We start from the raw sequence: 27848 nt of genomic DNA, 5'->3' as shown, positions 1-27848 counted from the left end.
CCATACAGACCATCCCACAGCAAACATTGGTTTGTGTAAATTTTCATTGTGGTTAATTGTAAGTGTGCTTTCTTATCACCTACACTTTTCACATCTCCCAAATCAAGATCTTAGTTCATTGTGGGGATTATAATTTCCCTAAGAAGTGTGTGAGGAGCTGTTGAGAAAAGTATCAGAACTAAGCTTCCAACTTAGAGCAGATGAACCTTCACACTTTCCAAGTCATGGTCCTCTAGCCAGAGTTTACAGCCTAGTAACCATGGAAACTGGATTGCAAAGGCTGACCAATCTTCACCTTGTTATTTTCTGGAGGAAATGGTTGACAAAATAGGTTCATGGTGTCCTGAACATTCAGCCCAGATAAGATCAGTTACTGAATTTCTGTGGAAGTGTCTTGCTCTGACATTCAGAACTGACTAAATGGGAGAGCGTGCCCCGGATGTGGGAGACAGCCAAACCCCAAGGTTTTGATATAATTCATGAAAGTGACCACTCTAAGAACGGTTGAAGCAACTCACCTTCAAACAAAGACCTTCAGTGATGCTCCACACGCCCTGTCCAGCAAATCAGGGATTTCCTCTGGTCTCTTTTGTTATTTCGTTTGTGACAGTCTCACAATGTGTACGAGGCTTGTATTGAACTCACAACAATCCTTCTGCCCCAGCATTTTGAGCACTGAGATTACAGCCATGAGCTAGGTTTCATCTCACTCCACTATTCAAACTCAAACTGCATGGATTTCTAGTGTCAGTTCTAAAGGCCACTTTAAGAAGAGCTGAAGATGGGGGATGCTCATTTTCTCCCCTCCATAAAGCGAGAGCCCCTCCCCTCCCACAATTCCTCAGTGTTGCTAGAGGTGTTGGTGAGAGAGAAATGTCTTAGTGTGTCACTTTAGATTTAGCTATTTCACCTTGAGACTGATGTTGCCAATTGATTTCATTTTTTCATTAAATTTTGGGGGTTGAGTTAGAAATAAAGCCTCTGCGTCGTTCATGAAGGAATGCAGTTATTAACCCAAAATGTTAAGTTACATGGAAAAACAATAGAAAATGAGTACTTTAGGGAGGCAAAGGGGTGAGAAAAGAAGGGACCAGTCAGAGAAAATAAGAGCATTTGTGGGAAAGTATCAGAGTTTAATGGAAGAAAAATTCTCTTCAAACACTTTCTTGACGTCTCCGTGCTTCCATCATGTCACTGCCCTCGAGATTCCAAACTCAGAGTTCACCCAGTCTGTGCCCAGATTTAACTCCAGAACCACATCAGCTTATAGAATTCAGTACGCACAGTAGTCGTTATTCCACCACTCAGAGATAGGTACTGCTGTCTCCGTTGTTCTCCTCCTGGCTGCATCTGGTGTCTTTCTCGGGCTGTGCTGAGCCTCAAATAGAAGAATTCCAAGAACCACCAGGACCAAGCCACCCAATGTGATCCTGATAAGATTCTCCACTGTGTGATCTTGGAGATGTGAGCCTGGGTGAGTTCAGACACAGAGGTTACAGTGCAGTCCAGAATCCATGTTCCACACAGGGCACTTACCCCCACTAGACAAGGCTTGAGTGTCTGCAGCCAGCTCTGTATCTGCTCTCCTTACTCACCTGTTTTGGGGTCTGACATGTTTGGTGATGAACTGGTGGTCTCAACGATTCCTAAGAACCATAAAATAGGAAGAGAATAAATAAAGTGGCTAAGAGAATAGGTCATTGACTATTTCCTGGATTCCTTCTCTCTGTAATGTATGTTATTCTGATCATGATGGTTTGGGATGAACTACTTAACTGTTGATTAAGGGTTCTTTCCACAAATTCATCTTGCTTTCATTACAACACTGGGCTTATGCCACCCACTGTGGACTGAGCCATCCCACATCAATCATTAATCAAGAAAATGGCCTACAGACAAATTCGATGGTGATATCTTTTCAAGTCATGTTCCCTCTCTCTAGATGACTCCAGCTTGTTTCAAATAGACAAAAAACTAATCATCACAGAATGCCTTGTAAATATATATAAATAAATTATATATTATATAAAATAATATATTTCATTTATGTTGTATTTGTCATATATTTATCATATATCTTATATGCATTTTATATATTTTATGTTATATGAAATGTATATTTATATATTGTCAAAACTAAGACAAATTAATAAAAACACTTAACAAACTATTTCTACATTTGAGGATAGAGAGATACATTTGAGGATATATTTGACTCAGTGGATAAGAGCACTCAGTGCTCTGGCAGAGGACCTGAGTTCAGTTCCCAGCACCCATGTAGGTGGTTCACAAGTGCCTGTAACTCTACATTCTGGAGAATTCAATGCCTCTGGCTTCTGTGGGCACGTTAGTCATGAGCACATACTCTATCCACATATATACATACAATTAAAAGTACAAAAAACAACTTTTTCTACATTTTAGAATCTATGTAGAAGGACACAAAATAACAACCAACTGGACAATATTAAACAAGTGAACAAAAATAGTAAGAATGAATGTTTTCACATGTAAACATACGATGTTTATTATAGGTGAGCATGCAAGTGGTTTTATCATGGAAGATGTGCACATACATATATACACATAAGACAAGAAATAAGGGTATAAATAAGAAGTTAAGATGAGAAGTTTCCAACTTATTTTGGCTGATGCACATGTCCTGCGTGAATGACAACAGACTGAAGAACCGCGGTGTGTCAAGAGGGAGGATTCCTGGACAGTCCTGAGGGAGGGTTAGGTGAGGACTAAGAGGTTGTTTGTGCAAACACTTGCCAGCAGCCATTCTGTACAGCAGCTGCCTCCACTTCTCAAAGTGTCCATCTCCAGTTTAGTAGCACAGAAGGAACAGAACTGGAAAGACCTCTTTGGGGTGTGACAATCATTTACAACCCAATCACAAAGGACTTCCCACTAATGGGACAAATATTCAAAAAAGCTGCCCAGAGACGTAGGCATCACTGAAACGCCAAGTCAAGAAAGAATGCCCAAATTGTGGCCATCCTTTGAGGGAACAAAGCCCAGAATTGTGAACAGAACATGTACATCAACCTCTGAAAATCTATGCAGAGGTGTGAAAAAAAAGAGTTTTCACAAGCACGTAAGTTTCTCTGCCCCGACCAAACACCCCCCCCACCCCTCACCCCACCCCCGTCTACATTTCAATACTACTGTCATTATTCCTATGGCCTGGATACTCATGGATAACAGCCTGGTATCCAGAGCATGCTGGAGTGTCATGTACAGATGGGGGCTTGGTACTCTGTTCTCCACCCCACCCACGTGCTCCTCCCAAGTCTGAGCCCTAGCATCTCTATCTGGATGTTCCTTTATGCATCCCACCCTCTAAGTCTCTGGGATGCTGCAGACACTGCTGGGATCTCAGCTTGGCCTCTGGGTCCTTGGACACAAACTGAGATGACAGAGGAACCAGATAGATGTGCTAAGGGTTGGTAGACAGCCTGCAGATGGAGCAAACTCACAAGAGAGAAGTCAGTGACACTCACCAGATGCTGGAATGGGCTCTTGGGATGAGAAATTGGGGTCTTCAGAGGATCCTGATAAGAACTCAAGTGGAGTATGAGGGAGAGACGCTGACCCTGGAGACTTCATGTCTCATTGTCTACTTACATCTGCCTTGAAGCTACATAAGACTCTCCTGCTGTCCGCTTAGAACTTTTGAATTTCAATAAAGAGGCGAGATGGGAATTTTCTGAAGGACTGATGTTAGATTCTACAACTTGGGGTGGTGAATCCCCATGGGGTCCACCCTACCTATTTCCCTCATGCTCTAGCTAAGCGCTTTTCCCAGGGTAGGATCATGAGTTACCCTTTTAGCATGGAGAGGCCAAAAACCGCTTACCTGAGACCACAGGCTCCACAGGGTAACTAGGGTGTGACGATAAGTAGGGGAATGTGTCTTCAGAGCCGTAGCACTTGTAGATGCCCCCATCGATAAAGGTCACATTGCTTTTGATGAATTTTGCCCGGTATAGCCCAGCTTGCAACACTGATCTTAAAGTCAGAAGTGGGTGTGCAGTCCCCTCTTTAGACAGAAGGAAACTGTCCATTTGACGCCTTGATTGACACAGCAGGGTTACATTCTCTCCAGAGGACACTCTGGGGCCTGGGTACACTGAGAGGGTAGGTGTGACCAAAATCTGACCTGAAGAGAAGAGTGATGGATGAGGGGTGCCTCACCTTCATCTGAGATGATCCTTCATCAGCACTAGTCTCTAAGGACTTGGGTCTCACTGAGTCAACTTCTTCCCTGCAACTGTACCACACCTCTCATTTTGATCTTCACAACCTGGACTTCCACAGCCCATGCTCTCTAATGGGGGTCTCTGATTGGACTGGCTAGTCTCCCAACTTGTGTTCAGCGTGTCCAGAATGTCTCTAGGGTATAGTCCCTCAGAAGAGAGTCTATGAATACCATGTCATCTTTACTTGCCCAACAGGAGACACTCATGGGGCTCAAGGAGAAAGTCAGTCCAAGGGCCCATCTGGGGTTGTAGGCCAGGGTGCCAGGAGAGGTCACTTCCTCCTTCCCTTCCCTGGACAGAGCAAATCCATTGAAGCTGATATCAAAGAAACACTGATGGGCTAGTGCCTCACCAGGAGCCAAGATAGGGCCATCCGGGGTCAGGAAGGTGGACAGCCTTGTCCTTCCTTCCTGCACAGCCTTGGAAGGGAGACAGATGATTCCTATAATATTTCTGCCCCTTCCCATTATGGCCTGTAGGTACCACTTCCTTAACATTCTAAACCTCTAGTTCAAGAGCTAGGAGTTTCTTTCAGCACCTTCCTGCATGGGATTTCTTAGGGTCCAGAGCCCATGGATCTCAAAAGATGATTAGACAGCTGCTGGGGCTACCTCACCTGTGATGTGTATTTCCAGGGGGTCACTGGGCTTCGACCACAGATAGGTACTATTCTTGTAGCCATAACATCTAATCGTTCCTCTATGACTGACTGTCACAGGACCTATATGGAAAAGAGCCTGGAACTTTCCAGTAGCGTTTATATGCTGTGAGTCCTGGGGCCTGGAGAATGTCTCATTATCCTTGGTCAGAATAAAACTGTCGTATCTCTCCTGTGAGACACACTGGAGGGTCATGTTCTCTCCTGAAGTAACCAGAAGGCTTGTCAGAGCTGATAGTGTGGGTTTTGTGGAGAAATACCCTAGACAGAAGAAAGTAACAAGTTACATGGGCTCACACAGCCCACGTTGACCCTCAGGATTGAGATGTGGGAGCTAAACACTCTTGAGAACAGACAGACCCCTGTCCTGAATGTAGAAACTTAGGCTTGAACCCTTACCTGTCACCACCAGCTCCAGGGTATCACTCTTCTCTGGCCAACTAGAAGGCTTGTGACACAAACAGACATATTGCCCGGCATGGGACTGTTTAATAAGTGGGATGAGGAATTTGGCGTTGTTTCCAGGCTTCATCAGGGTCATTCTGTGCACAGAAACTAGGTTTCTGTAATGGTAAAGATAGTAACCCTGAGCATCTGAGGTTCCCTCACAAAAGATGGTCACCTGAGATCCTTCGGCAACCACAGATCCTGGCTCAGCCCTGATGGCAGGCTTTGGAAGTATTGCTGCAAGGAAATCAATAGCTATGATCACCACAGGACATCAAGTTTTAGAAACCAACACTCTGCCCCAGCATCCTTTGCAGTTTCACAGTGTCAGCCCACATCTGCTATTCTCCATGCCCACTGCCCAGAGATGCTCCCCTGTCTTCAGTCAGGACCCGAGGCACCCGAGGACACACTTACATGCAGCTACTAGGTTCCTGAGGCCCAGAGTCAGTCCTGAAAGAGAGTTCCCTGTGAGAGATTTGTCTCTGAGGCAGGAGTGCACCCTCCCTTCCACAGCTGCCTTCTGGGTTCCTGAGATGTCTTGATAGAACAATGCCGGGCTGCAGGGTAAAGCCCCCCACCCCGGACCAGCAGTAGAATGTTCTCTCCCCTTCTTCCATCTCACCAAGGCAGACAAAAGCCGTGAATGTTCCAGTCATGGCATCTCCTCCTGTGTTTGCACCCTTGTAGATGGTTGGAGACAATGCCTAGCCAGATGGGAAGACACACAGGGTGTGGCCTTTTATGGAGGGTTCTCTCTCTTATCACAATGCTGTCATTTCAGTGGCCTCACAGGAAGAGGAACTGCCTCTCCAATCAACTGTCTTTGGTTTCTCCAGTCATGTGCCACAAGAAGGATCTGGATTCTCTATATTTTTAGAGAAAGAGTCTCATGAAGCCCATGCAGTTCTCAAACTCATGATCGTCATCACCCAGTTTCCTGGGATTATAGGTCAGTGATGAGCTAGTCTTTCCTTAAAGAAGCAGCAATCTCACAAAATCTCCCTATATCTGTCTAAATTATTTTTATGTCATCAATGATCAGAACTTAGCAATAAATAGTCTCAGTGTCTTCCTGAGCAGTAACTTTCTAGCCGAGAGTTGTGTGTGGCTGACCATTCCTTCTCAAAGCCTCCCCATTGGATCCCCTTCACCATTCCAGCCAGACTATCTTCACAGACCTTCCTTCAGGTGACTTGTTGCCTCAACAGATGGCATGTCATCTGCCTTCTCTGATGCCAACACCCCAGAAATTCAGCCACAGCAGAAGCAACACATCCCTAGTGAGAAAGCAACTCCTCAGAAACCTTATTCCACGTTTATCCCCCAGTCATTGCTTCATGGACACCTCATTCCTGGTTGATTCTTCATGAATTATAGTCACTTAAGACATAGCTGGATGAAATCTGCTGGTTAATCCTGCAATCGTAGTTGTCCACTAGTGTCCAACCAGCTGAGGACAGCTCTTACTGCTCATGATGGGAAGAAAGAGTCTCTCCATTTAGACTCAGTCCTGGTGTTGGGCACGGTCTGTGTACCTAGGTCTTCAAGTTGGGCTTTTTTGGTGTTTGTGTGACTCTTCCCTTGGTAGCACACACTCAGTACTTTGTGTGTGTTGGGTGTTTAGGACAGTGAGTGATTTCCTGTCATTTCCCAGTGGGTGCAGATTTCAGATGGTTTTGGTGTAAATCATGAGAAGTCTCTGAGGTTGTAGGCCTTGTAAGGTATTGGTGTAGGCTTCTTTGCCCACATAACTTCCTGAACACTCCTGGGTTGTCAGTGGCTTAAAAAAAAATCTACCTTTCTTGGAACCACAGTCGACATCACCTGGAAATGAGGTGGAGAGATTCCTGACCCTTCTCTAGTAGATTAGGGCTTTTCCATTCTCATGATTTATTTCTGGCATTCACAAATGGCTCAGAAGACAAGTTCTTTTGAGTGCTTTTTAAAGATTAAATATGTTTTCATATACTGTACTTCTTTTTTATACTTCATCATATTTTATTTTTTACAGAAATTTATTATATGAAACTTGAAAAAAATAAACACATATCAAAATTCATCACACTAGAACTCTGTCCATCATAATATACTCTATACAATTAGGATAATTTTGTGTTTCATAGGGCAGTGTTGTCGTTGATGTAATTGAGTGGGGTGAATCATGGGAAGGTCATATGGAAAGAAGTCCTGGATGGGAGACAACGGAGAAATTCAGGCACTGTGCATACTGCCAAAGTCTCCAAGAGTTCAGATGTGCATCAGTCCTCTTTTGTCAGGAAGACACTGTTTCTTGGAGTCATCCATCACCTGCGCTGTTATAACCTTTCAAATTTGTCTTCTACCCAAAGCTCTGAGCCTTGATGGGAGAGATCTAATGAAGAAATCCCATTTAAGACTAAGTGCACTAAAATCTCACTGTCTGTGCTCATTGTCAAGTTGCGGGGCTTTGTGTTAATTCCCATCTATTCCAAGAATAGGCTTTTCTGATGTGGACTGAGCAAGATACTGATTCTTTATAATGCAGGGAACCATGGCACTGGCCGGGTCTAGCAGCCTTGAGAGGCAAGCGCCATGGGTTTTTCAGGTTTGAGTCCGTGTTCCTGGGGACCCGAAGTGCCTTCCCTCAGAGAAGCACTGTGTTTCTCTGTATGTTCCCTTAGCAGCCTAGGAAGCATGGAAACTTGACAGGACAATTGGTCTGAGACACTAATCTTTTGTACCCTGTGTGACTTGCAGCTACAACTGTCGTCTACTGTACTTCTAGTGACTCTAATACACTCATTATTTTCCTTGTAAAAGTTCCCTGTGGATTTTCTAATTATACGATTAAGGTCTTTGTAAAGACTTTTTTTTCTTACAATATCCTTAATAGGTACAGCTCTTTAACTGAATTGTGACCTGCACCACTATACTACTATTGTCGTCTTTATATCTTCATGACCTTGCCTAGGGCAACATGGAGTATGCATATGAAACAGAAAATACTGACGCCATTCCAAATTTCTAGGGTAAATATGTCACTTTATGCAACAGAAGAAGATTTTTGACAGATTCTTTTAAATCCACTTGCAGTGAATGAACACTGGTCCTAGTTTTAACATTTATGAAGACATCTTGACTTTTCATCAAATTTTCTTTCTCCATCTATTCTAGCAAACATGTTTCCCATTTACTTCTTGTCTTGGAAAATATCAGATTGATGTTTGAAATTTTTAAACCAACCTCGATTCATAGAATGAACCCGTGTTGATCATATCTGTTGTTCCTCTTGCATAACAGGGTATGGTACCTGCCAAATATTTAGTCTAGGGCATTATCTATAATGTCTTCTGAGGTCCTGAGCTGTCCTGGTCCTCTCATGAAATGAGATACTGAGGTTCTGGTTGATACCCAAGTAAGCCTGGAAAGTTTCATCTACTATTTTATTTTTACTATATTTATTTATTTATTTGGTTTTTTAGAGACAGGGTTTCTCTGTGTTGTTTTGGTGCCTGTCCTGGATCTCACTGTTTAGACCAGACTGGCCTCGAACTCACAGAGATCCTCCTAGCTCTGCTTCCTGAATGCTAAGATTAAAGGCGTGTGTCACTGCCGTTCGGCTTTTTCATCTACTATTTTTGTGAAAGTTTGTTAAGGGAAACAGAGCCACTTGAGGCAACCAGCCCTGCACCATTCCTGACATACAGCCCCTGTCACATAGTTACCAAGGGAAAACCATGAGCTGCACCTCCGGTGGCCTAAAACCCCTGCAGACCAAGCCAACCACTTCCTCTGTAGCTGTGTGGCCACACCTCTCCTTCCACCAGGCACCAGAGACACAGTGCTCCTCAGACCCCAGGGCTCCCAGCAGCTGCCACCACAGGCCACCCACCCTCACCCAGTCACAGCAGCCCACTAGGCTGCTGACAAATGACCTCACTGGGGCTTACAGCTGTTAACAGCAGCCCAGTTTATCCCTCTGCTCTGAAACCAGAATGCTGTCCTTTTCAGACTCTCCCAAACTGCCTTTCTCCCCCAGCCCCTCCAAATCTCCTTAACAACCCTTAACCCAAAAAACCCACCAGCCCCCTCCCCCTATGTCTATCCTTTCCCAGTCCAATCCCAGCTCTTGGCCACTGACTCCATGCCAGCCAGTATCTGTTGTCAAGGCCAGCCAAAACTACCTCCTGCCACTTTCTCAGCATTTCCTGTCCTGAAACTCCTCCTGCAGCTCACACAAACACAGCGTCCCCAAATCTCTTAAATCTTAACTCTGTCCAAACTTTCAAAACTTCAACAACTTTTCATTTTTCCACCCTCTCTCCTCCTTAAACTGTCTCTATGAGACCAGCGGACTCCTCACTGCATTCCCTACAAAGAGCCCCCCAGCAAAATACTGCCTGCTCTCTCCTGTAGCCAAACCCAATTCCCCACTCCTGCTCTGTCCACACTTGCTCAGCCTACATTGTTACTCTGTTCCAGCCACTGACTCCTCCCTCCTCTCTTCCTAAAGCCAAGTTCTCCACTTTTGATTACTTTGTGGCCCTTATTTCACATCTCCTTCCTCCAAAGTTTGGCCTCTTTCCCAACTCATTATCCCTTTCCTGTCCCAACACTGCCTACAACTTAAACTCAGTCATACAAAACAAACTATCATATTCTGTAATGATAAAATTTACTGCATTTATGGTTTACAGAAACAAATTTTATTTAGCCTCCTGTGTATCAGATACACTTAATAGATACTTGCTCCTCATACTCTTCAGAGATCTGCTGAATATGACAGTTAAAATGTTTCATTAAAAAGTCTTTTCCTGATAGAAAGACATGCTAGCTCCTGGCAGCATGCCTAATCTCCTCCAAAGAATACAATAGTGCACAAAAGAACTTCTACATGGAGCTTGCTTTAAATGGGGCAAAGTGGGCCTCTGGGTGAAAAATCACCCTTCACCTTGACTGCTGCCATGACCCTGTTCCAGACTGTGGACAAGCAGGAGTGGGGGGTTGATTGTCTCACTTTGCCAGTTACCCTCCAAGTTCCTACTTCACAGGAAAGTATGTCAGATCCTCTGGTCCTGGTAACCAATGACTGATGCTGCCCTGGGACCTCTGTCCCCAGTGACCACAGAAGATCATAGGGTGACTGTCCAGGAAGCCAGTAAGTCTCTGTCATTTTAATTGATACAAAACCATGTAAATTGTACTTCCTATACAAATTTATCCTTCTCAGGTCTCTGATGATATTGATGGCTAACTGTAGCTTTAACAACAAAAAACAGTCACCTTGCTGACAGGCTTCATACTAAGAAAGATTTGAATTCTGAAGGTTATGAGAAACAGGTAAGTTATGTAGGTCAGGAAAAAATGAATGATACAAGATATGAAGGTCTAAGACAGGACTAAAGTTATGACAGCGTGAGTTAAGATTCAAAGATATGAAAATTGAAGTAAATCAGGAAGGTTTGAGTGGGTCATTTACAGGCCTGAGAAAGTAATTTAAGATCCTTGAGAAGTTGTTTCGGGTTTCTCTCCTTGTCTCTATGCTAATCCCTCTGCCTCACCCAGTCAGGATATACAATCAGTCCTCCATATTCCTCCCTTAACTTGCTGCTTTCAAGGTTTTATTTTTTTTTCCACCTTTTTCCCTTGTGTCCTATTCCCTTACTGGCAAAGGGTGTCCTTTCTAGAACTGATTTATATCTTGCCTTTCACCATGACAACCACTCCCAGGATACTCCTGCATCCCTCCTCTTCCTTTCCTCAAAAATCCCCAAACCTCTCATGCCCTCTGCCTCCTTCTCTAGTCCATCCCACTGTATGGGGAACCATCTCTCATTCTTTTGCTGCACATCATAAACCCCTCTCTATTAAACTCAAAAACCCTCTGCCTACACCTCTGAACCCCAATACTCCCTCCCCTTAACCAGCCTATACCTGGGCCACAAACTCATCACTTCTATGCCACATTTCTCCAACTGATAATACTCCCCTAGTAACAGTCAAAAAATTTCAAAGGAACCTTCCACCTAGTCCAGGATCTTCACTTCATTAACTGTTGTCCCTTTACACCCTTAAGTCTCTAACTCACTGGTTATGCTCTTTATTATCCATGGAAACATCACACACTTTTCAGTCTGAAATCTTAGACACTTTCTTCTCAATACTCCTGGGCGTCCACTCCCAAGACTGTTTTTCCTTCACATAGAGGGTCCCTGATTCTCAGCAACCCCAACTGACCTGGACTGTCCTTCCCCAGGGATTCAAAGACAGTTCCCATTCTTTTTGGCCAGACACCCACTACAGACTTGGCCTACCTCCCCCTTTTTCTCTCCCACTCGCTTCAGTATATAGATAACCTCCTCCTTTACAATCCTTCCCTCTATGATAAACAATCTGACATTGTTTAACTTCTCAGTTCACTCAGTTCCAGAAGTTACCGGTTTTCACCTTCCAAAGCTCAACTCCCCCAAGTCACCTATCTTAAATTCTCTCTCATGCCAAGCTCTAGACACCTCACTTTAAATCACCTTGTCCATCTCCACTCCTTATTTCTGCCCTTATGGCCAGTTTCCTGCACTCGTGAGTCTCTGGAAAACCCTGGTACATTCCCTATACAAAGCTGTTCCTACACATCCTCCTTCTTCCCATCCACAAACAATTACTTAAACTTAAAATGTTCTCCTTTCTATTCCTGCTCTCCACCTCCCAGATCTATGCAAACCTTTCCATCCTTACACTTCCACAACACATAAACACTTCCTAACTGACTTTTGCCCCTGCCACCCACCTCTCCAGAACTATATAACACCATTCATGGCTGACTTCCCCGTGTAAATCTAACAAGTTAACTCTGGGATCCCTTCTCACAGTCTATTGATTCCCTATCACAATCTATTCCCACCAATATCCCCCTAAACACCTAAATGTTTTCCACCGTCTAGGATTCAATCCCTTCAATTTCATCATTCACATTCCTTACTTGTCCTCCTCTCAATCCCTCCATACTTGTCCCTTTGTCTCACATTCTCCAGTTTCTGTGCACTCCTGTCCAAAGCTCTCAAAACCTCCTACTCCATCCCTTCCATACACAAGAAGGTCTTCCAGCCTACACTTCTGTCTACGATTTTCATGTGGATGGCAGCTCCTTCCTGTCAGTTGGCCATATCAGATTGACCCCTCCATTATCAGTGAAGACAATAGCCACAACCATTTTTGCAATTCACTCCACTTTCATGACTCATCCTCTTCCCTCCGGGCTGTCCTACTACCTAACCCAGATAACGAGATAATCCGGATACTCGGCCCTCCTTCAACACAGGACACTCTGCCAACTCTTCCATTTCCTATTCCCTCAAAATCACCCATTCCCCACAAATCTCATCTCTCTTCTCACATTTCTACTTCTCTCTGCCCAAATGATTGCCTAACATCCACCACCAACTGACTCCCCTAAATTATTTAACTGTCCAGACATTCTCAGACAACACTCTGAACAAATCCTACATTCCCAATTACAAAACATAACTAAAACCAAGCTATATCCTCTCGAACACACGCACACACACCCTTTCATGGCCAAACCCTCCCTTGGGTCGAGGTCATGCAAACTTCCCTGATACATACTTCAGTGCCTCTCACTGCTTTCCTTTCACCTTACCTAGTCACAATCCTTCTCACCACCAGTGCCCCAGCTGCCAATACCCCATCCCCACTACCGGCTGCTTGTCCCTTTCACCATCCAACTCCCCCTTTGGGAACCAAAGACATGTTCTCTCAAGTTTCCCATAGCAAACCCCCCAAACCTTTTACACACTGGCCCGCTCTCCAACACAACCATACCCTGCTTTCACATAGCAATTTTTCTTTCTGTATTAACCTTATATAGCCAATCTAAATTTTCCTGGCTCCTCTCAAGAACTTGCAAACTGACTCCAGACAAATACTTCTGTCAACTAATACCCAAAGTTTTCCTGCGTTGCCTATTCCTAAAGATGGGGTCTCTTCCCCTTGCCCTGGTCTTTGGACTCTTCTTCACAACTACCAGGACCATGAACAGTAACAATTAAACCTAACAGTTTCAAATATACATCCATGAACAAGTTTTTTCTAAACTCCTTAACTTCACTTCTATATCTACTCTATCTGTCCCAACAGATTTCAAGTCAACTACAGACTGCTCCAAAAATTCCAGCACTAGCCTCAGCTGTCTCCTAGGAATCTATATCCTGGTCCATCATCATGTACTATGCTTCTCATACTCAGATGGTCCCACAGAACCTGGACATCAACGGACACACATCATGCTTCTTCCAGTCTTAAACAATACCCCAGCTTTCTTGGGTCCCATAAAAACTATGTCACCTCAGGGTCAGCAGGAAGTAGCCAGGGAGAATGATGCACACTTACCCAACACCTGGCCACCCAATAATAAAAGAAAAAGTTCGGAATGAAGCAACACTAGCCCACAGGATCATGTGGCTCAGGCAGGCCTTGCCCTTCTCCCCAATTCCCTTTGCCTTGCTACAAACCTGTTAGATTACATTCCTAGAGCAGGCCACCAAGGTCCATTTCCTTATTTGGCTAATCCCTCCTCCTGAGGCTGACTACCAAGGTCCATCTATCAAAGTATTAAAATCCAGCAATCAAAAACCCCCTTTGGCTCACCTAATTAACATGCCCAATTAAAATTAACCACCTCATTCTAACACAGGGTTTCCTCTTGTATCTTTATAAACTACCATTTTCCTATGGGCCACATCTGTCTCCTCTCTATGTCTGGAGGCAGTTCTTTTCCTCCAGGACAAATAAGCCTTCCCTCTTTCCCTTGTTCCCTTCCCCTTTTCCCTCATCCTCTATCTCCTGTCTTTGACCCTTATCCCTGCCTTCTGTCCCTCTGGGGAAAATAAATCTCCTTAGTGCTGAGAACTCTGAGAAATTCGTCTTGTGGTCCTGAGACAATACGTGTCCTTTCAGTTTGTCTTTTTCTGATAAACATTACCAGTATTACATAATCTTTAGTCTTAATTAGGGTTTTTATTGCTGTGAAGATACCATGACCAACTTTGCAACTCTTATAAAGGAAAGCATTTAATTGGGGCTCGCTTACAGTTTCAGAGGTTCAATCCACTATCATCATGGTAGGGAGCATGGCAGCATGTAGCCAGATATGATGCTGGACTAGTAGCTAAGAGACCTACATCTTGCAGGCAACAGGAAGTCAACTGAGACACTAGGTGTTATCCTGAGCATAGGAATCCTCAAAACCCACCTGCACATTAACACACTTCCTCTAGAAAGGCCTTACCCACTCCAAAAAAGCCATGCCTCTTAATAGTGCTACTCTCTTTGGGGGTCATTTTCTTTCAAACCACCACACCGTCATTATAAATAAGACCACTTTGGTGTGCAAATGAAAGGTAATCACTGTCAGAATTCCACATATTCACAGAGTACATTGGTCATGTCTTTCCATACTTTCTTTACACTGTATCCACAAACTGTTTTAAAATTTTATTTGGCACAAGGCCTCTCTGAGTTCCATAAACTGATGTGAACTCTCTTTGTCACACAATCTGGCCTGAAATTCCTTATGTAATTGAGGTTGGCCACAAACTCATAATCCCCTTGTTTCATCAGCCAAGTGCTGGGAATACATATCTTCACACAACACTCATCTTTAGGCATGAATTTTTACTATATTTTCAAGAACAAATTTTATACATAAATAATGTGGGATGTTATCTTGACTATATGTGGAATGAACTGTAATCCAGAAATGGAGGACACACATGTGATCTGGATCTTGAAGCAAGAAGACAGTATACGTTTTATCAGGATCTTGAGGCTGGATGACATACCTTTAATCTGGGCCACACCTTCTGCTAGAAGGACATGGAAGAAGTAGGAGTGTGTTTGTTCCTTAGCTGCTTTCCCTCACCTGTCAGGACATCCATTTTCTTCACTGGCATTGAAGTCTACTTCTTCAGGATTCTAGCATAGACAGAAGACAAGTTGAGATACACAGCCTTGTGGGACTGAGCAACTACTAGATTCTTGGACATTCTGTTCACAGATAGCTATTAGATCAGCTGTACTACATGCGGCCTATAAGTCATTCCAATAAATTCTTATATATATATATATATATATATATATATATATATATATATATATATATATATATTCAGAGAAAGACAGACAAAGACAGAGCCACAGAGAGAAACAGAGACAGAAACAGAGGAAGAGATTTGTTCTGTAAGTTCTGTAACTCTAAGAACCACGATTAAAACATGGTTTCATTTTTCTCCAAATTATCATTTATGTTAACATTGTCATTACCTTATGTTGACCTTTCTCAAAAAAACAAATTTTGCGGTGTACAGTAATATAAACAGCTTGGTACTGGCATAAAAACCAACATGTGGACCAATGGAATCAAATTGAAGACCCTGACATTAATCCGCACACCTATGAACATATAATTTTTGACAAAGAAGCCAAGAGTGCACAATGGAAAAAAGAAAGCATCTTCAACAAATGGTGCTGGTATAACTGGATATCAACATGTAGAAGGCTGCAAATAGATCCATATCTATCACCGTGCACAAAACTTAAGTCCAAGTGGATCAAGGACCTCAACATGAATCCAGCTACTCTGAACCTGCTAGAAGAGAAAGTAGGAAGTAGTCTTGAACGCATTGGCATAGGAGATCACTTCCTAAATATAGCACCAGTAGCACAGACACTGAGAGAAACTATCAATCAATGGGACCTCTTGACACTGAGAAGCTTTTGTAGAGCAAAGGATATGGTCAACAAGGCAAAGCGATAGCCTACACAATGGGAAAAGGTCTTCACTAACTCCACATCTGACAGAGGACTGATATCCAGAATATATAAGGAACTCAAGAAATTAGACATCCAGAGGCAGGCGGATCTCTGTGAGTTCGAGGCCAGCCTGGTCTCCAAAGCGAATTCCAGGAAAGGTGCAAAGCTACACAGAGAAACCCTGTCTCGAAAAACAAAAAAAAAAAAAAAAGAAATTAGATATCAAAATGCGGAACAGTCCAATTAAGAAATGGCCTATGGAACTAAACAGAGAATTCTCAACAAAGGAAACTCAAATGGCTGAAAGACATTTAAGGAATTGCTCAACATCCCTAATTATCAGGGAAATGCAAATCAAAACAACTCTGAGATACCACCTTATGCCTGTCAGAATGGCTAAGATCAAAAACACTGAAGACACCTTATGCTGGAGAGGATGTGGAGCTAGGGGAACTCTCCTCCACTGCTGGTGGGAATGCAAGCTTGTACAACCACTTTGGAAATCAACATGGTGATTTCTTAGAAAATTGGGAATCCATCTCCCCCAAGATCCAGCTATATCACTCTTGGGCATATACCCAAGGAATGCTCAATAATACCACAAGAGCACTTGTTCAGCTATGTTCATATCAGCATTGTTTGTAATACCCAGAACATGGAAACAACCTAGATGCCCTTCAACTGAAGAATGGATAAACAAAATGTGGTACATATACACAATGGAATACTACTCAGCAGAGAAAAACAATGACATCATGAGGTTTGCAGACAAATGGATGGATCTAGAAAAAATCATCCTGAGTGAGACAACCCAGACTCAAAAGACAAACATGGTATGTACTCACTCATGGGAGGATACTAGATGTAGAACAAGGATGACTGGACTGCTACTCACATCACCAAGGAGGCTACCTGGAAAACAGGACCCCAAGAAAGACACAGGGATCACCCAATGACGGAGAAATGGAAGAGATCTACATGAACAGCCTGGACATGAGTGGGGGTAGTGAAAGGCGAGGGTCGAGGGAAAGATAGCTTGGGGGAGCGGGAGATCCCAGCTGGGTCAACAACAGAGAGGGAGAACAAGGAATAGGAGACCACGGTAAATGAAGACCACATGAGAATAGGAAGAAGCAAAGTGCTAGAGAGGCCCACGGAAATCCACAAAGATACCCCCACAACAGACTGCTGGCAATAGTCGAGAGACAGCTCGAACTGACCTACTCTGGTGATGGGATGACCAAACACCCTAATTGTCGTGCTAGAAACCCCATCCAACGACTGAGGGATCTGGATGCAGAGATCCATGGCTAGGCCCCGGGTGGAGCTCTGGGAGTCCAATTAGCAAGAAAGAGGAGGGTTTATATGAGCGAGAATTGTTGAGACCAAGGTTGGATAAAGCACAGACAAATAGCCAAACGAATGGAAACACATGAACTATGAACCAATGGCTGAGGGGTCCCCAATTGGATCAGGCCTACTAAAGGGTGAGAGAGTTGATTGGCTTGATCTGTTTGGGAGGCTTCCAGGCAGTGGGACTGGGTTCTGTGCTCATTGCATGAGTTGGCTGTTTGAAACATGGGGCCTATGCAGGGTCGCTTGGCTCGGCCTGGGAGGAGGGGACTGAACCTGCCTGGACTGAGTCTACCAGGTTGACTCAGTCCGCATGGGGGAGGCTTTGCCCTGGAGGACGTAGGAATAGGGGGTGGGCTGGGGGGAAAATTAGGGGGGCAGGAGGGGGGAGAACAAGGGAATCCGTGGCTGATATGTAGAACTGAACTGTATTGCAAAATAAAAAAAAAATTTTATGGTGATAAAGATTTAAATTATACATTATTCAGATTTTTTTTTGTAGAATTTTTATTTTAGCCTTTAATTTACCCATTTCCTTCAGTTTGATGTGCAATTTAAAATATATTTAGTTATACAACTTCATGTATATAAGTGTGTTCCTGGGTGTATGTGAGAGTGCACTGGTGTGCAATTTTAAATCTAGAATACTTGGTCATTGTGATTTATTTCTCTGTTCATTGACTATTAGAAGATGGACCTTGTACTTAAACACATCTACTGTCTGGATACTCTTTGACAATTCCCTAATATAGGTACTATATTTTCTTACAGAAACACATGAGATACTCAGATTTATTTCTCAGACTCTGTCACCATGAAGGGTCTACTGCTCTCTCTTCTGTTCACCTCTGGCTCCAAATAGGGTCCTTCTTTGATCAATTGGCATGAGGTAAGAAGGAAATCTGGATGAGCAAGGTTTAGGTATCCAGTGCTGGTTCAATCTTCTAGAATCTGACCCTGAGTAATTTATTGTAAACATATTTAAGCACAGTACAATTTGAAAAAAAATGGTCTGGTATAATGTAATCTCCTGTACACAAAAAAGCATAACTATGTTGGAACTCAACTCAAAGTACAAATCACTTCTTCTAAGAAGATAGGTTCTAGAGTTAGGGTAAATGTATTATCTTAAGGCCTAGGGAAGGATCTGGTGTGGACTCAGTCATGCAGATAGTACAGAGATCACTTGAACTATTGGCCGCCTCGGGTCTTAGTTGTGGGAGTTTGGGGGTGCCACTGCCTATACAGACAACCCAAAGGTCACCTGGACTCTTAGCCACCTCAATCCTGCCTGTGGGAGCTTGATATGGCCTGGTCCTACAGACACCATAAATCACCAGGATATCCACCTCCATCCCCAGCATTCTGGGTGGAAAAACAGGTTATTCATCTTTTTCCCTGAAAAGACAACCCTGCTTTTATAACATACCTGGTTTCTGAAACTCAATCTGTAAGAGCAAGGACTTTGGGGTCCAAACAATAGTCACTTGGAATTTTCTGGATCAAGGTGTGATGGTTGCGAAGAGTATTTCTGAAGACAACCTTTTTGGCCTCCACCTCCATGAAGGGTGAATAGCACTCCTTACAGAGTATCATTCACTCACTTCTGAATAAAAATTTCTCTGTGAGAAGAATACTGATTGTCATTTGAGTTCAGAAAGGGCAGGGCAAGGAACATTTTGAGAGACAATGAGCTTCATGTTGTGGTAGTCTGGATGCAATGGGCCCTCATAATCTCATAGGGAGTGACACTATTAGAAGATTTGGCTTTGTTAGAGCAGATACTGCCTTGTTGCAGGAAGTGTGTCACTGTGGGGAGGACTTTGAGGTTTCCTTTGCTCAGGATACTAACCAATGTCTCAGACCATTTTTTGTTGCCTACAAGAAGTAGGACTCAGCAACTTCGTCAGCACTGTGTCTGCCTGCATGCTCCCCTCCATGATGATAATGAACTGAACCTTTGAAACTGTGAGTGACCCACCCCAATGAAATGTCTTTTGAAAGTGTTGCCATGGTCATGAAGACTATTCACAGTAAAATAAACCCTGACTAAGACCACATGGAACGGGGATATGAAAACCAGTTTGGGGATGAACCTTGAAAACTATGTATAGCACATGTTGGTCCCTTTGAGGTCCTAGATCTCAGGCTCATAAGCAGAGTTTATTAGTCTGCTCTTAGATGAAATGAGGATAGGATGCTGCCTCTTTGGACAGGGGTGATGTCTACCAGATTCCATTACTGGAGCAGCCGGGAAACATGCCTAAAGATATTCAGATGTCTCTAGAGAGTGTAGGTGAAAGGATGCCAACTTTCTTCTGAGCTGACACCTCACAGGGCCTATCCTGAAGACCTGGGCAAAGTCCATCTCCTCTGCTCTTTCACTGCTCTCCTCTCCTTGTGTGTGGATGAGATGGTCATCACACGCCTTGCCTTCTGACAGTAGGGCTTTGAAGAGGCGTGTAAACCTTAGCATTTGTATTGGTCTATATAAAAGCCACTCACAGGGCTCATGATAAAGTTGGTATTAGAGAATCTAACTTGAAGCTGTCAGGTGGTTCTCTGGAAAAGGTCACATCCTTTTTGCTTGAACAGAGTGAGTCTATCACAGCTGATGTAATGTCAACATTGAAGGGTCAGTTTCTCTCCAGAGACCAGGAGAGAGCCTTGACAGTTTAACAAGGAGAAGTTTTTGGACATTTCTAGAGGGAAGTCAGGCTGTCTGTTGAAGAGATTGTTTGTTCTAAATTTCTGTCCATTCCAATTCAGGCTGCAGGTGTCATTCCCTCTCACACTCTGGCACTCTAGCTCAGGGTTGGAACTCCCCTCTGCCGCAATCTTACCTGGACACTTCAAGCAAAGCTCATGGAAAAGGGTTTAAACAACTCAGAAAATGATAGTCAATGATGGGGCTTCCTCACCACAGATGTGTATTCCTGGGGAGAGGGGGGTGTTACTGAATTCTGACCACACTTGTGGGATTCTCTCTTGCAGTAGTCACAACAATTGAATGTCCCCAGGCAACGAAGGGTGCCACAAAGCCTACAGAAAACATGGCCTGGAACTACCCAGAGGATGTCTCCTATGAGTCTAAGGCCCAAGAGTTCTCCTGTTCTCTTTCCTTCATGAGAGAAAATCCATCATTGCCTCAGCTGGGAGAAATGCTGTTGTATCATGTCATCTCCATTACTCACCACAGGGATGGGCTGGATTGATAGGCTAAGTGTGCTGCAGAATCCTAAGAGAGGAGGTGAGAATATGTTCAGTAGGGTCACACAGCCCACTTGTCCCTCAGGGCTGTCTGTGAGAAGGGAACATCACTAACAGAAGACCCATTTCTGAGGGAAGAGTCTTGGGCTGGGATCCCTGAGTGTGTTCTCACATGTCACCACCAGCTCCAGGGTGTCACTGTGCTCTGACCAGCCATCAGGACTGTAAAAGTAACAGTGATATTGTCCTGTTTGTTGACATGTCATAGATGTTATGGAGAACCTGGCCTTGTTCCTGATCTCCAATGGCATCTATCTGTCCCAAGGTTCTGGGTTTACCTCTTGTTGCAGAGTTTATGTTTGGGTTTCCATGGTCCCCTGACACCATATTGTCACTGGATTCCCTGAGGTGATCACAGAGGCTGGCTCAGCCCTGATGGTGGGTATGGGACGGATACCTGAAAGGAAGCAGGTGAGGAGGTTGGTGTGTTTGAACAGTGCTGTGGTAATATATTGTGTACCTTAATAAAGCTTGCCTGAGGGTCAGAGCACAGAGCCAGCCACTAGATTAGACATAGAGGTCAGGCAGTGGTGGCACACACCTTTAATCCTTGCACTCAGGAGACATAGATCCTTCTGGATCTATGTGAGTTCAAGGCCACCCTGATCTACATGAGATTGGCTCAGTCTAGGAGAGAAACAGAGCTAGACCATGGTGGTACATACCTTTTATCCCAGCACTTGAGATCTCATGCCTTTGCTTAGGAAGCACACATGCCTTTAATCCCAGGAAGTAATGTGGCAGGGTGAAGCAAGGTACATAAAGTGTGAAAAGACAGGAACTAAAGGCTCTTTTTGGCTGAGGCCTTTTAGATGAGGACTCAGAGGCTTTCAGGATCAGCTGAGGAGTTGGCAAGGTGAGGTGGGCTATGGCTTGCTGTGTTTCTCTGATCTTTCAGCTTTTACCCCAATATCTGGCTCACGTTTGGTTTGTTTGTTTGTTGTTTACTATTAAGAGTGTTGAAGATTCAAACAGCACAGTGGCACAGAGAAGGCGACAGTTGGAGATGACCTGGAACTGCATTTGACGAGCCGACTATTTTCTCCAGAACGTCCCAGGGTTCCATTTCAAAGCCATCCAACTTGCATAAGGCTCACCATTATTTACAGACAGGCTTGGGCCTCCTTATCTGACACCAGGAGCTATAGGGTCTCACTGGGGTTCTGACCGTACTTACGGGTTTCTCCTGTATTAGCCATAACCTCTGAAGGTTCACCTCTGGCTGAGGATCACGGCCCTGTAGGGAATAGGATCCTGGACTGCCTGGTGTATAAATACTGTGAGTTCAGGGCCCAGGAGAGCTCCTGCTTTCCTTCCTTGCTTTGAATGAATCATCATGTGCTTATTGTGAGACACACTAAAGAATCACATTCCCTCTTGTAGTCACAGCAAAGCTGGAAAGGGCTGACATGCTGGATTCTCTGGAGTAGACACGTAAGAGGAAAGGAGACAGTGTGTTAAGTGGGCACTCGTCTTATACATTGCCATTCAGTGTTAGGATGTGATAGTTGGACACCCCTGAGAGAAGACCCTTTCTCTGAGGGTAGATGCTGGGGCTGGGAACCATGGGTGCTCTCTCACCCGTCACCACCAGATCCAGAGCATGGACCAGCTAGGACCGGTCTAATAGTCACAGAGCTATCTCTCTACATGGTGCCCCTCAATAGATAGACAGGAAATTCAGCATTGCTACTGGGTTCCAGTAGGGTCTGTCTGCACCATGGATCTGGGCTTCCATCTTTACAGAGATGGTATTCCTGGGATCCTGTTGTCCTCTCCACATGATTGTCGCTCGAGTCCCCCAGGGAACCACAGAGCTTGGCTCAGCCCTGAGGATGGGTTTAGAGAGGGTCCCTGCCAACCCTCAGCCTAAGGATCTCCCTTGCATCTCAGGGATCAGCCCATACCTGCTAACCACCATCTCAACTGCCCAGGAGGGGCTCATAGTTACCAGTTAGCAAAGAGCAACCTGGGACAGCCAGAAACACACTCACCCAGCAGTACCAGGGTCCAGAGAACAGACTCGACCCTGGAATAGATTGTCCTATGAGTGGTCTGTCCCTGAAGTCCTGTCCAGTTTGATTCTTCTCAAGAGCTTCCTGGAGCCCCTAGGGCTTCCGATGGGTTATATTATCTCCCAGACCACAAAGTGCCCTCTCACCTTCACATCTCACCAAGACAGAGCAGGGTTGTGAAGGGAAAAGTCATGGCATCTCCAAGGGGCCACAAGGCCTGGATGGATGGACAGGCACACAGGATGTGGCTGATGGAGGCTGGTGCTACTTGTCATGTGGTTGTCATTACAACAGCCCCACCCAGATAGGGCATTTCATTCCCTAGATGCCTGGTCCTCATTTGTTTGGTGCTGTAACTAGGACAACCTCAAAACCCTGTATACACTTCTTACAGAAATGGTGTTTGCCTCGAGGGTGCACAAGATGTTGAGAATCAATAATGGTTGGGTGCTCAGCCATAAACCAGACGTTTATAGCACCACAAGGAACACCATGGGAAGAAGAGCAGAAAGGTTACAAGTACCAGAAGATAGGGAGGATGGTTGTGAAATGCTGTCTTCTGGGAATGGTACAGCTATTACAAGCATGAAGCTAGAACAGCTGTGGTCACTTGTTCTGACACCGCATAGGACTGTCAACAACCAATCACAGATGGGGGTGGGGGCCTCATGGGACCATGGGCTCCCCTGATGAACTATTGGCTATTGACATATTCTAGGAAGTGCAGAGTTTTTGTCTTCAGCTGTGGACCCATTGGTGAACTCACCATGCTCCCATGTAGGGCTCTAAACCCATGGACACACAGATGCCTCTGGTTAAACCCTGAGAGTCACAAAACAAAACAGAAAGAAAAGAATACAAAAAAGGATTTACAGGGAAGAATTCAATTTGAGAGGGGTAGGAAAGAGACAACAGAGGGCAGAGGGGAGAGTACTGAGAATGTATTATATACAAGTCTGAAATGATAAAAGAACAAATTTAATTAATAAAAAACATTAATGAGAGACTGGAAAGATAGGTCAGCAGTTAAGAACACTGACTCCTCTCATAGAGGACATTGATTTGTTGTCTCATAGAGGATATTTGATGAAAACATCCCATACTTTCAAAAAGACAGAATCTTTTACTGAACCTCAGAGCCAGAATTAATAATACACTTTGAGGTCTTTTAAGACTAATAACCTGCCTCCTGTTCACCCTGTTTAACATGCCTTGAAGAGAACCTTTAAGAGGACAATGTATCAACAGACCTTTCTTGCCTTGGATTTCCCACAAAATAAGCTTCTACAACTTATGCTAATGCATAACTTTATTTTAAATTAGTTAATCTCACATTCTCAAAACTCAGAGTAATATATCTTCTACAACAAATACCCACCATAAAGGCTTAAAACAGCATACAGATATTACTTCATAAGCGTATACTGAAGAACTGTATTCTTTGGGGTTAGTCAGCATAAGTGAATTAGTAATCCCTTATGAAACTTGGTTAAAATCTCTGTGGATTGCCCCTTATTCCTTCCTCATGTGATACTTTCTTTGTTGTCAATACATGAAGAGACAAGCCTTTTGTTAAGGACGATCAGATACTACAAAGGCACAGCCAGACACACAACAGAATGACAGACTAGTTAGAGGCCATGTGTTGTGGATGGACAGAAGGAGCAGGGAGAGAAGTAGAGAATTCAAATTTGGTCTCCATCTTGGTCAAATCAATCTAATGAAAAATGTTTCTTTCCATAACACAGCACTGACACATTTTGGTGATGCTTCTGAGGCTATCTATTTTTTTAATGAAGAATTTTTTTATTCATTTTATATACCAATGACAGATCCCCCTCTCCTGAGGCTGTCTTTAATGTGTTTAACTAATGCACAAATTCAGTTCCTAGCATCCACCATGAGCATTAGTGTGCTATTTCTGATATAATGTGTTATATTTCTTTGGAGTCTATTATGTGACTTCTTTGCTCAAATTGTTTATGGTCATCAGAAAAAAAGAAACAAAATGTACTGAGTAAAGTAACCCAGGCAAAGAAGACAAAGTTCTTGAGGATGGAGAGATGTCTTTGTGATTAGGAGTACACACACTTGTCTACGGGACCTGGGTTCAATTCCAAGCACCCATGTCAGATGGCTCACAGTTTGCTATAACCCCAGCTCTAGGGGGATCAGATGCCTCTGGCCTCCCTGGACACCTGCATTCATATACACCATATCTTCACATATAGTTTAAAATAGAGCAAATCTTTAAGAAGACAGAGGCCACTCAAGGCCTGAGCTGTCAGGAAGACACCCATGTGCTTCCTGATGCCATTGGACTCAGGTGGATACCAGTCACCCTCAGGCCAGCTTGAGTCCTTAAGGCTTGGGCTGGTGGGATAACATCGATAGGCCTGCCTGATACCATTCTGCTTTGGTGTGCGGATACTCCCTGCTGCAAGCTGCAGGAATACATTATAGAGATTCAGCTGTATATAATAAAGCTATACCTAGAAAGGTCAAGGGATCTTTCTAGAGAGAAGTCATTTATCAGGGAATATTTGGTATTATCCGGCCTTTAATAGATCAGCTGTCTTCTACTATGAATTTCTTGTGTGCTCATACACTACTAGACCATATGGCAAACAGTATAAGCTTCTCAGATCTACTGCTAATCTACTAGGTAACACCCCTACAGGCAGTAAAGGAGACAGGCAGACTGTAAATACATAGCTTTGTTTCTTGTGCAAATGAAGCTCATACCATCCCTTCCTTCAGGCCTAGTGGCATGCCAGAGCTATTGACTCAAGACAAAAAGAGTTTTTTTTTACATAACGAGGTGTAGTAAAGACTAGGTCAGAATTCATGTGGCCAGAGAGAAGAGAACAAGGCAGAGTTTCTGTAGATGGTCAGGCAGACTGGCTCAGGCCAAGGAGTAAGGAGCAAGGAAAAGTTTTGCAGACTGTAGGTGGATTTGAATGAGGTCAGGAGAGGAGAAGAGGAAGGAAAGATGGAGGATGAAAGAACAGAGGACAAGATGAGGTCAGAATTTAGTTATTACTAGGGCTATGAGAGGACAGAAAAAGAAGGGACAGAGAGGAACTGAGTGTCAGCACGGAACTGAACCTGTGTAGATAGAAGTTTGTTATAGAGAAATATAGTAAATAGACATAAGAAACAGGTGTACATAGATTCTTTTCCCTCAGATAACCCCACACTGGATGTAGTATCTTCCCCAGGACTCTAAAAAGGATTTCCTCATGGCAGGACCTTGGGAAAACTCCAATAACTGCCCACTGACCAGCCTGGGTCCTCAAGGTCTGGACTGACTGAAGACATCATCAAGCCTGTATGATGCCATATGTCACAGGTAGATAGAAGCTACCCACAGGCCAGCCTGGGTCCTCAAAGCCAGGGATAGCTGAAGACATCAACCAGCCCACCTGGACCCTCATTGTACCAAGCAGGTAGGCGCCATTATGATGAGCACATGTGTGGTGGAGAAATGGAAGAGGAAGAGAAGCATAATGGTGCATGTGTTGTAGAAAGAGGCAAAAAAGATGAATTGAAGGTGGTGAGGGGCAGGCTGATATGGGTGGCCTACTTGCCACCTGAGGCCATGGTGAAATCTGGTTCCAGACTGCTGCCAAAGGTCATGTTTTGGTCTGTGGTCCTACCATTGCCCGGGTCTGTGTTGACATTCACGGCCCATGTTGCCACCAAAGGCCACAAGGATGCCCAGCCTCTGGGCTGCCACCTATGGCCATGTAGGTGTCTGAGAGCCTTGTCACAACAGCAGCCATACTGATCTGAGTGGCCTGCACTGCCACCTAGTGCCATGGTGATGTCTGGGCCAGAGGTGCAAAAGAAGCTCATGCCTGGGCCCAACTGTAATCAGGGTAAACTTTGCTGATGACTTTGCCTCTGTTATCACCAAAGGCTGTGGGGATGTCTGGGGTCTGACCTGCAATCTGAGGCCATGCTGGTGTCCAAAAGCCATAGTGCAGCTATGACATAATGATCAGCGTGGTTTGCTCTGCCACCTGGGGCCAAGATGACCCCCGGGCCTAGGCTGCTCTTGAAGGTCATGTCTGGGCCCATGGTCCTATTGAAGCTAGGGTCTGTGTTAAAGTCCATGGTCCATGTTGTCACCAAAGGCCACACAGAAGCCTGGGGTAGTTGGTGTCCAAGGGCCATGCCACAAATGGTGGATGACTACAAGGAGGCAGTGTTTTCTGAACCCAGAAAGGCAGCTGCACGTCTGAACTCACAGCAGTGATGACAGCATATACAAGCCCCTTACAAGCTCATGTCTGACCAAATATGAGCATAGAGAGGGTAGTTGGACATGAAGGCTCACCCATAGCTGAGGCAATGCTGGCAACTGATAGCTCTTTGGAGATCCGACAGTCTGTATTTTTAAGGGCATGGGCTCTGGTTGATGGACCATAGTCCAGCGAAGAACTCTCTGGTGTGTTCCTGAGAAGATATGTTAGGCTTCTTACAGTCACTTGAGCAACTAGGAAGAAATATAACAAGCATGGGGGTGTGAATCTGGGGCACAGCCTGAAATGTCTACACACTTGTAATGGGATATAGGATAGCTTGGTATCCGCCAAGGGCCCTGGTGTTTTAAAGAATATATTACAAGTGTTCATTCTGCACTTATCACTTCAATGTTTAATACAATATGTAAAAATGGAAACTATATTACTAAGAGCTACCTGAGAAGAGATGACATGGGTGTGTGGATTTGTGGTGGATATTGCTGCATATGTACATCATGGAAGAGGAAAAATGAAGATTCTAAGAACCAGAAGATTGGGAGAATGACCACCAAGTCATGACTTCCAGGTATAACACTGCCATTGCAAATGTGAACTATGTAGCCTGCGCTGGATGTGTAAATTACTGGCCCTATCATCAGTCCATTATGGGTCAGGTAAGGACTCATGGGTCTCTGATCATGAGCTATTGACTCGTGATGAATTCTGGGTCAAGGAGACTCACTGTCTTAAGTTGCATACCCATCAGTGAGCCTGCCAGGTT

The 27848-nt window shown here is 44.2% G+C and overlaps 1 pseudogene; it reads right to left on the bottom strand.

Annotated features, from left to right (window-relative positions):
• Positions 1-1273: 1273 nt before the first annotated feature.
• Positions 1274-26936, bottom strand: LOC128124190 (leukocyte immunoglobulin-like receptor subfamily A member 5; annotated as a pseudogene).
• Positions 26937-27848: the final 912 nt, after the last annotated feature.

This window comes from Peromyscus californicus, unplaced genomic scaffold, assembly GCF_007827085.1.
Source record: "Peromyscus californicus insignis strain IS unplaced genomic scaffold, ASM782708v3 Scaffold_4__1_contigs__length_199733344, whole genome shotgun sequence".
Taxonomy (NCBI): Eukaryota; Metazoa; Chordata; class Mammalia; order Rodentia; family Cricetidae; genus Peromyscus; species Peromyscus californicus.
Note: the sequence above shows the minus strand (reverse complement) of the source record. Positions and strands in the feature narration are given on the sequence as shown.